The sequence below is a fragment of the Pelobates fuscus genome, chromosome 1 (assembly GCF_036172605.1).
Source record: "Pelobates fuscus isolate aPelFus1 chromosome 1, aPelFus1.pri, whole genome shotgun sequence".
Lineage (NCBI taxonomy): Eukaryota > Metazoa > Chordata > Amphibia > Anura > Pelobatidae > Pelobates > Pelobates fuscus.
Genome location: NC_086317.1, coordinates 196325911 through 196336418, shown reverse-complemented (window position 1 = coordinate 196336418; position 10508 = coordinate 196325911).

Sequence of the window (10508 nt, the reverse complement as noted above, 5' to 3'; positions counted from 1 at the left end):
GGTATCCTGACCTGGCTTTGTCTTGACTATGAGTATTTCTGTTATCCTGTCCTTGTTTTATCTTGACCGTGTTTCTTGCTGTATTAATATGTTAAGTCTAGCCATTCTAAGGCTTGGTAAAACGTCTTTCGGATCCACCTTTTGTGGGTTTCCTCTTTCCTGTATGTTGGGGTACGACTCCCGTGACACATACAGATACACAGGGCACACACTGACATACAGATGCACAGACATACAGATACACATGCAGACAAACAGATACAGGCACACATACAGACACACACATACACACAGACACAGACACAATACATGCAGAGACACACACATACATACAGACACACATACATACAAACTCATACATACATTAAGACACACATGTCATGGTACCTGTTATAGCCAATAGTGAGGAGGTTGGGCATCTGGAAGTCCAGTCTCAAGTGGGCACACAGGCACCCTTCTTCTCCAGCAATTACGGTACTTTAAAACGACGGCCGCGATAGTCTTGCCCCCTTTTATGACGTGGCGCAATTCCGCCGACGTCATGACGTCGATGATGTCACGGCCCACCGAAAAAGTCAAACCAGGTCGTTTTGGGGGCGTGGACATCAATTAAAAAGGCAGGGTATAAAAGGTACTCACCCTGTCGTGGTTTCAGCTTGTCTGTTCCCTCAGTGCGTTTCCTGTGATTGGTTTTTTGGTTATTGACTTGGCTTGTATCCTGACTTTGCTTCTCTCTCCTACCCTTGTACTCGGCTTGGCTTTCACTTACCTGTCTTCTCGCTCCCTCGACCTCGGCTCGTTCCTGACCATTCTTTAATGTCTTAATAGTTGTTAGTACTCTGCGTGTTGGATCCCTGTCTCGATCCTGACAACACATACACAAATAAATATGAGTCTATAATAGAGCTCCTCATAAATTAACTAAATAAATAAACTACAAATATGAATGTGTAGTGTGTATGACCACCAATAAGTCCACCTACATGGCCAACCCATGAGTTTGCTCACAAGGAGTGGAGTGCATGTGTGTAGGGGATGTGTTATGTGTTATTGTACAGAATGTCATGTTTGTGTGTTCTTATGGAATGTAATTTTTAGGGATACCAGTTTGTGTAAGGGATGTGTGCATAGGGTATGCAGTGTGTTTGTGTGTAAGGGATAAAAAGCAGTGTGTGTTTGTGTGTAAGGAATGTGTTCTGTGTTTCTGGGTGTGAGTTAGGGATGCATTGTGTGAATATGTGTTTGTATGTGTAAGGGGTGCAAGGTGTGTTTCTGTGTATGTAAGGAATGCAGTGTGTGTCTGTGAGAAGTGCAATGAGTGTTTGAAAGAGATGCATTGTGTTTCTGTGTGTGTTTAAGAGAAACAGTTTTTTTTTCATGTTTGTGTGTATGTGTGTGCGTAAGGTATGCAATGTGTGTTTTTGTATGTAAGGGATGCATTGTGTGCTTCTGTGTATGTGTGCAAGGGCTGCATTGTGTGTGTGTGTGTGTGTATCTCAGGATAGGGGCTGAGAGGAGAACAGCTCTTTATTTTTATTATTATATTTATTTTGTTAACATATTTTTGTATGGGTTTTTTCTTTACGTTTTGTTTCTTAGTGTTACTCTTACAAGCCCCTTGTATGTCTCTTATTCTCCCTCTTTGTATATTTCCTACATCCTTCCAACCCATTTGCGTGTCTTACTCCCCCAAGCCCCATTTGTGTATTTTACTCTTCCCAGCTCCTTTGTGTGTCTTTTTTACCCTCCTGGCCCCTCTGTGTGTGAACTTCTAGGAAGCGCTTGCTCAGTAAGCACTTCCTGTCAGTCCGGTCGGACAAGGGAAACAGAAGCTCCTGTACCGCAGTCCACTCCCCCCGGCCAAGCTACACTGAGTGACTGGTAAGAGGGAGCGCTGTGCACTTCCCTCCTGCCTGTCCCTCATATTTACCGCCCCCAGAGCCAGTGTGCCCTAATAGATGTTCCGGCCCTGGCTGTGCCTCCTGAAGCTCAGGGGACTGCAGCATGAGAGGCGCCACGTTGGCAGCGCAGGGAGCCTCCTTCTAAACTGCGCCCTAGGTGACTGCCTAAGGCACCTATAAGAAGCGCAGGCCCTGGCTAGGAGCTTCCATTTGCTCTCCTGAGCTATGCCCTACAGTGCAGGGCAGCTCATTGGCTGAGAGTGATCACCCTGCCCCACCAGAGATTTTGTCTGCAGGAATAGGCATGGAGCAGTGCTCCAGCAGACCTAAGGTAAGAAGTCAAACAATATGGTTTAACTACTTACATTAGGTGGCACCAAGGCTGCACCATAACCACTTGCTTGCTTTAGCAGTTATGGTTCTTCCAGTGTTCCTTTAACTCTTACAGTACTGTACAGTGTGCATGAATTTATCACAGAGCTACACAGAAATAAAACCCAGGGTGCATGAGTTTATCACAGAGCCCTATGGCATTAACATTAAGTACAGTAGATAAGAGTGTATCACTGAACACCACAGCCATGAAACTCACAGTAAAGAGTTGTAAGTATAAATGTACAGAAATTAATATCAGAGTAATTTGATGTGTGTATAAGTTTCTGAAAGACTGCACCAGTCATTAGAATTACAGTAGTATACACTACAGGACTCAAAATGTGAAGTCCTACTGACAGGAAAACATGCCTATGGCACATTCCACAGCGTGAATTTTTCTACTCACCAGGGCTGATTTTTCACTCACCAATAAATTTGTGCCCTGCAAGAAAATAGTTTAGCCAAACCATTTTTTTAACAAATAAAATAATTTTCAGGGCAGGCAAATTTTGTATCTGTATTTGTATTTACCTTTTGTATCAAACAGCCATGTTACAGTGCTGCCGCCCATCCCATATAGTAAGTATATAGAGGTTTTAAAAAAATTACCCCTGTCTGTCACATTGGATTTTCTTTTGCCTTAAGCAGAAGCAAGCAAGGCGAATTGTTAGTGTAGTACCCACTTAAGAGATTTGCCTTGATGTGACAGGTGGGCTAACATCTAATGGCAATTGGAGGGGTATTAAAAACCTCCATTTCCAAGTATCTTTTTTTCTTTGGATTTTATTGTATGTATTGGTGCTGATGTGTACTATGGTCATTGCTGCTGCCCTGGAATAGTGGGAGTTTGAGTGCAGGACTTTTTTGTGTATTTAAATCTCAACTATATAAATGTTCAGCTTTGCAGAATTTCGGTAATTAAAAAATATAAATATTGATAGGAGCATTTTCCTACCATTTGCTTTACACATCAAGTGAGAAAAGGTAACCAAGAGAGAGAAAAAGGGGAGGAGCAGCAGCGTAAAATCTATATTTATTTATATAGATTTTTTTTTGCCCTCTATTGGTCACTTCTCACTCGATATGTGAATAAAATCAATATTTAGTGACTGTCCCCTAGCCATCAATAATGATTCTGAGTGTGGGTGGGTGAGTGATTGTGAGTGAGTGTTTGTGATTGTGAGCGGGGGCGGATGGCTGAGTGCGGGTAGATGGGTAGCTGAGTGTGTGTGGCTGAGTGTTTGTCTTTTTGACTTTGGGTTGGTGAGTGATTGTGAGGGTGGGTGGGTGAGTGAGTGAGTGATTCTGTGTGTGGGTGGGTGAGTGAGTGATTGTGAGTGAGTGATTGTGAGTGTGGGCAGGTGAATGAGTGTGGGCGGGTGGCTGAGTGTGGGTTAGTGACTGAGTGTGTGTTAGAGTGTTAGAGTGTGTGCAAAAAAAGTAAGAAAATGTGGCTGTGTGTATTTATGTCAGTATGTATGTATGTATGTATGTATGTATGCATGTATGTCTCTGTGTGTGTGTGTGTGTGTGTGTGTGTGTATGTCAGTATGTGTTTGTATGTATGTGTATGTATGTCAGTATGTGTTTGTATGCATGTATGTGTATGTATGTATTTCAGTATGTATGCCTGTGTGTGTGTGTGTGTGTGTGTGTGTGTGCATGTATGTATTTCAGTATGTATCTGTATGTGTCTGTGTGTATGAGTGTATGTATGTCAATATGTGCTTGTGTCTGTGTATGTCAGTATGTGTCTGTATGTATGAATGTCAGCATGTGCATGTATGTGTTTGTATGTTTGTCTGTGTGCATGTATGTCAGTATGTATGTATGTATTTCAGTATGTCAGTATGTATGTCTGTGTGTGTATGTATGTCAGTATGTATCTGTCTGTCTGTGTATGCGTGTATGTATGTCAGTATGTGTCTGTCTATCTATATATATGTATGTCAGTGTGCATATGTATGGCTGTGTGTATGTATTTAAGTGTGTGTGTCTGTGTATGTATGTCAGCATGTGTTTGTATGTATTTCAGTATGTGTTTGTATGTATGTATGTATTTCAGTGTGTGTATCTGTGTGTCTGTCTGTGTGTATGTATGTCAGTATGTATATGTTTGTATGTATATGTATGTATGTCAGTATGTATTTCTGTATGTATGTCAGTATGTATGTATGTGTGTGTATGTCAGTATGTATATGTCTGTCTATGTATGTCAGTATGTATGTCTGTCAATATGTATGTGTGTGTGTGTGTATGTATGTCCTTATGCGTGTTCGTGTCTGTAAGTATGTTAGTATGTGTATGCGTGTCTGTATGCATGTGTATGAATGTCAGTATGTGTTTGTATGCATGTATGTGTATGTATGTATTTCAGTATGTATGTCTGTGTGTGTGTGTATGTATGTATCTCAGTATGTATCTGTATGTGTCTGTGTGTATGAGTGTATGTATGTCAATATGTGTTTGTGTGTGTGTATGTCAGTATGTGTCTGTATGTATGCATGTCAGTATGTGTATGTATGTGTTTGTATGTTTGTTTGTCTGTGTGTATGTATGTCAGTATGTATGTATGTATTTCAGTATGTCAGTATGTATGTCTGTGTGTGTATGTATTTATGTCAGTATGTATCTGTCTCTCTGTGTATGTGTGTATGTATGCCAGTATGTGTCTGTCTATCTATATATATGTATGTCAGTGTGCAGATGTATGGCTGTGTGTATGTAATGCAGTGTGTATGTCTGTGTATGTATGTCAGTATGTGTTTGTATGTATGTCAGTATGTGTTTGTATGTATTTATGTATGTATTTCAGTGTGTGTCTGTCTGTCTGTCTGTGTGTATGTATGTCAGTATGTATGTGTTTGTATGTATATGTATGTATGTCAGTATGTATTTCTGTATGTATGTCAGTATGTATGTGTGTGTGTGTATGTCAGTATGTATATGTCTGTCTATGTATGTCAGTATGTATGTCTGTCAGTATGTATGTATGTGTGTGTATGTATGTCCTTATGCGTGTTTGTGTCTGTAAGTATGTTAGTATGTGTATGTGTGTCTGTATATGTCTATGTGTCTGTTTCACTATATATAGGAATTTGTTTAAAAAAAATTTAAAAGTCCGGCCCCCAGCAGTGTCTAAATTACCGTGAACTGCACCCTGTTTAAAAAGTTTGAGGACCCCTGGTGTAGAAGAATGGTACAGACAGCTAAACCCCTCCCAGTTTTCTCTACTAGAAACTGCAGCGTTAAATGTAGAATATCATTCCCAAAGCTATTTGTTTTTTGGTGCAATAAAAAACATTTTTTAAGGTCTTGTAGATATTTTATCTGAGATATCAAATCAAATGAAAATAAGAAATTGAATTTGTTGATTGAAAATCTTGATAGAGAAAATACATGTAGTGATAAATCAATGAAGGCCGTTCCTAGTAAACTGATAATCAGACAAATAAGATAAATTTTTGCTAAATCGAAATTAGGAGACAAACAAGCAATGTAACTCACAAAGTAATAAGAATCAGAGAACTTCACAAGATATGATCAGTTTAGAAAATTCTACCAGTCACCCTGGAACACCCCTCTGCTGCCCATACACAAACCAGGTACCAATGAGTACAGGCCTGTTTAGGGCCTCAGAGCAGTCAACAATGCTGTTATCACTGTTGTCCCTAGTCCATACAACCTGCTTGCTTTGAGCCCTGGCTTCCTACTATACTGTTCTGGACGGATGCTTTCTTCTGCCTCAGAGTAGCTGAAGAGAGCCAACGTATATTTGCCTACTGGAATTAAGAGACAATTGACATGGACAAGACTTCCCAAAGGGTTAAAATAATTCTTCTGCACTGTTTGGAGAAGCACTTGGTCAGGATTTGTGCAGTTTCATGTCTGAACCAGGCCACTGTGTCCTCCTGCAATATGTGGATGACCTCCTTATTGCTGCTACCTCCCGAGATAAGTGTCTACCAATCAATTGCTGTGAATTTTGTGGGAAGCAGGATACAAAGTATTCCGAAGAAAAACCCAACTATGTTGTACAGCAGTTAGGTACTGTAGCGTTACTTACCAGGGCCGGCCGCAGTCCTCTCTTCGAGCCGCGCGCGGTCCTACTGCTGCACGAGCCGCGCGCGGCTCATCCGACGGCTGCAACAAGAAGGCGGGCAGTGACCACGAGAAGCGGTCACGTGTCCTGCCTGAATCTAAGAGCGCGCCGCAGGTCTTAGGCGCGCTCTTAAAGAAACAGTGGGAGCCTAAATTGGCAAAAGGCTCCCATTGGCCCCTGTCATGCCACACTCCCCATACACTTACCTTTTGGGGTGTGGATATGACAGGAGCCAATCACATTAATTTAGAAGGTATTTATACTCACCTTTTTCCCTTAATCCTTGCCCTATCATGGTTTCTGTTGCAGTTCCCTTTAGCGCTTGTGGTGTTCAGTTGTGTTCCTTCGTAATGACCTTGGCTTTGTGTCTGACTACGTTATCTCTTTATCCTTATCTGTTCTGTTTGCCGGCTTGCTGTTTACGGTGTACCAGACCCCGGCTAGTCCTAGTTCACGCTGTCTCTTTGTACCCTTGTCCTCGGATCATTCCTGACTCTGTCTCCTCTCATATACGTCGAGTCCGGCCATTCTAAGGTCCGGTAGATATACCTCTCCTCTGTGTTGTCTTTTATTAAGTTGAATCCTGCGAGTTGGGGTATATTTCCGTTACAGGTACTTAGGATTCCATATTTCAGAGGGAAGCCGCGGCATTGTCCCAGAACGTAAAGAAGCTGTGTGCCGCATTCCCACACCTATTAGTTGCCAAAAGATGCGTGAATTCCTGGGTGCTGCTGGATTTAGTCGCATGTGGATACCTAATTTTGCTATTATTGCTAAGCCTCTTTATGAGGCTTACAAAAGGCCCTGATCATGATCCATTTCTTTAGAAACAAGAGCAACAGACAGCTTTTAAAACTTTGAAAAGGGCCTTGGTCCAAGCCCCAGCACTAGGACTTCTTGATCATCAAAGTGTGTTCTATTTGTATGTCCAGGAGAAAATAACTTCTGCTGTAGGTGTTCTTACTTAGTGTTTGGGCTCTTGGCAACGTCCTGTTGCATATCTGTCTAAACAGGTGACTAAACTGTTTCATCCAGTGGCTCAAGGATTACCCCCTTGTCTGAGAGCAGTGGCAGCAGCAGCCCTCCTTGTTGCAGAAACCGATAAATTGACACTAGACCTTTATGTCTGGGTCCCACATGCTGCCCCCTCCTCGATTGCAAAGGAAATCACTGGTTTAGTAACAACAGAACAACCAAATATCAAGCTATTTTGTGTAAAAATCCCAGGGTTCACCTTGAAAACTGTTAATACATTGAACCAAGCTACTCTGCTTCCAGAAGCTGACCAAACTCAACATGACTCTATAGAAATTATGGATGAAGTATTCACCGGTAGGCCTGATCTACGGGATTACCCTTTGGAAAAAACAGACATTGAATGCTTCACTGATGGCAGTAGTTAGGTAAAAGATGGAATCAGGTATGCTGGATATGTAGTTACCACCACCAGTTCGGTAATTGAAGCCAGACTTCTTCCAAAAGGTACTTCTGCTCAATTCTGATCAAAAGGCTGAGTTAAAAGCATTGACATGGGCTTTGCAACTGGCAGGAGGCTTATGTGTCAACATTTATACTGATTCTTGGGGGGAACCCGCGGGGTAGGCCTATCAAATGAAAGCCTAATATCTGTCAGTCTATTGCCTTCCGGATAGCGTGTTTTTTTTAAACAAATTTGCACCCCATAAGGTCTACTGTGCGAGGGCAGTGATTTGCGAAGGTTAGTGGAGACTTGAGCAGTTTTATTTAGCTCTATTTCGGTCTCTGGGTCAGAGCTCCACAAAAAACATGTCTTCTCTGTAGCTCAGTCAGCCACTCCCCCGGTTCAGCTAGTTTTGACCCAAAGTACGCTTCCAGTAGAGTCTGGTTAGTGGCCCGTAGTTTTAATCCAAAAGGTAATATCTTAAATAGAACGTTACTATTAAATGGGGAAAAGCCTACTTCCTTATATTTTTTTTTTTTTTTTTTTTTAATTCTTTATTTTTGGTTTGTCAGAAAATGCGAGAACACGTCTTGTGCATTTTAATCGGTTTGCGCAGAAACCGTCCAATGCTTACACAGTATTGTTGTTACATGGCAAAGTTTCATTGCTTACGCAGAAGCCAAATATAGACAGTTAGTATTGGTGTCTGCACAGTCGGTTTGTGTGGATGCCGACCAGCACTCCCATCAGCTGACATTTTTATCATTTTTTAGTTCAACTCATATTAAACTTTTGCTCTTTACATGTTTGTTGATCATCTTTCAGGATAGGAAGAAGAAAAAAAAAAAGAAAAAAGAGAAAGAGAAGGTTGAAAACGTAGCTGGGTAGGAGAGGAGAAAAGGAAGGGAATTAAGGTGGGAGGGAGGGGGGGGGGGTAACGGGGTGAGACCCTCCCTGGCTTTACAAATTACTGGGATATTTAGCATCTGTATCCCACTTGCTGATGGGTATGTGGGTCTGCGCGCTGAGTTTTTGCCACGGGGGGTTTACTACTAGAGGTACGAGTATAGTCTCGGGCCGTTGTTGATATGGGGGGCCTAATCTTGGGCTGCTAGAGGCGCGCTCCTTTCGTGGTGTAGTGGGCTCTGCTGCTGGGGGGGTTCAAGTCCCTCTTTGTAAGTATTCTTCCCACGGTTCCCATACTTTGAGGAAGCGTGGGTATGTGTCCCGGACCTGAGCTGTCAGCCTGTCCATGAGACATGCTTCTTTAATGTTTTGTATTACCTTTTCCATGTGTGGGGTGTCTGCCTGGAGCCACACCAGTGCCAAAGCCCTTCTGGCTGCTAGAGTTATTTTGTTTAGGAGCTTTTGGTCTTTGTTGGGTAGTGTGTCTATCGGTTTGGCTATTAGAAATGTCCATGGATCTGGTCTTATTGGTCGTTTAAGGATTGTTGTCAGGAGTTTGGCCACCTCATCCCAATACCGGGTAAGTCTCGGGCATGTCCACCACATGTGCAGATAGGTCCCCTTTTCCCCACACCCTCTCCAGCATGTGTCTGTAGGTGTCTTACCCATTCTGTTCAGTTGCACAGGGGTCGTGTACCATCTCATGAGTGTCTTGTAACACTGTTCCTGGTGTACCACACAGATGGAGGACTTGGCTGCCGCCTCCCAGATGTCCTGCCATTCCCCTGCTTCCAGTGTTTGATTGAGGTCTGCTTCCCACTGCAGTATGTATGAAGGTGTTTGTGTGTTCTTTGTGGGTGCGCTTAATTGGACATAGAGACGTGTGATAAGGCCGGTACGCGATTCATCAGACACACAGAGTGTTTCAAAGAAGGTGGGCCGGAGGTTGGCTGCTTGTGCCACCGCAGGTGTTTTGGCAAAGTCCCTAAGCTGCATATATCTAAAGTAATCTTTTGTGGTTAGCGGTGCCAGGGTTGTCAGGTTTTCGTATGTACGGAATACATTAGCCTGAAATAGTTGGCAGTAGCGTTGGATTCCCGTGTCTTCCAGGCCTCGGAAGTCCCTTGGGGACATTCCTGGGGGGAACGCTTTGTTTCGGAGGTATGGGGTCAGGGGTGATGTGGGGTATGTGAGTGCATATTTATGAGCCGTGGCGTTCCAGATTTTGATGGAATTTAAGATAGCCGGGCAGGTAGTGTGCAAGTCGGGTCGGTCAGCTTTTGGTACCCATATCCAGAATTGCGGCAAGTCTGTTCTCATTAGGAGCGTTTCTATGTCCACCCACCTGTGTCTGTCAGGTGGTGAGTGCCATTCGATTATCTGTGCTAGGTGAGCCGAAAGGTAGTACAGATGGAGGTTAGGCAGGCCTAGGCCTCCTCTGCTCTTGGGAGTGTGCATTGTTTGTCTTGCTACTCGGTGTCTTTTCCCTGCCCATACGAAGTTGTCTACTGCTGTTTGGAGTGGTTGTAGGTTGTTTTTTGAGACCGCCACTGGCAACGCCTGGAAAAGGAACAGCAGTCGCGGCATGAGATTCATTTTAATAGTGTGCAGCCTACCCAACCATGAAATGGGTCTATCGTGCTACCTATCTAGGTCCTGTCTTAGGGTGTTTAGCAACTTTTGGTGGTTTTCGGCATAAAGGTCCGCGTAGTTTGGTGTGAGTTTGACTCCCAGGTATTTGATGGCTTGCGTACTGATTTTTAGGTTAGTCGTTTGTCGCAGCCACCGGATCTCCTCGTCGGAG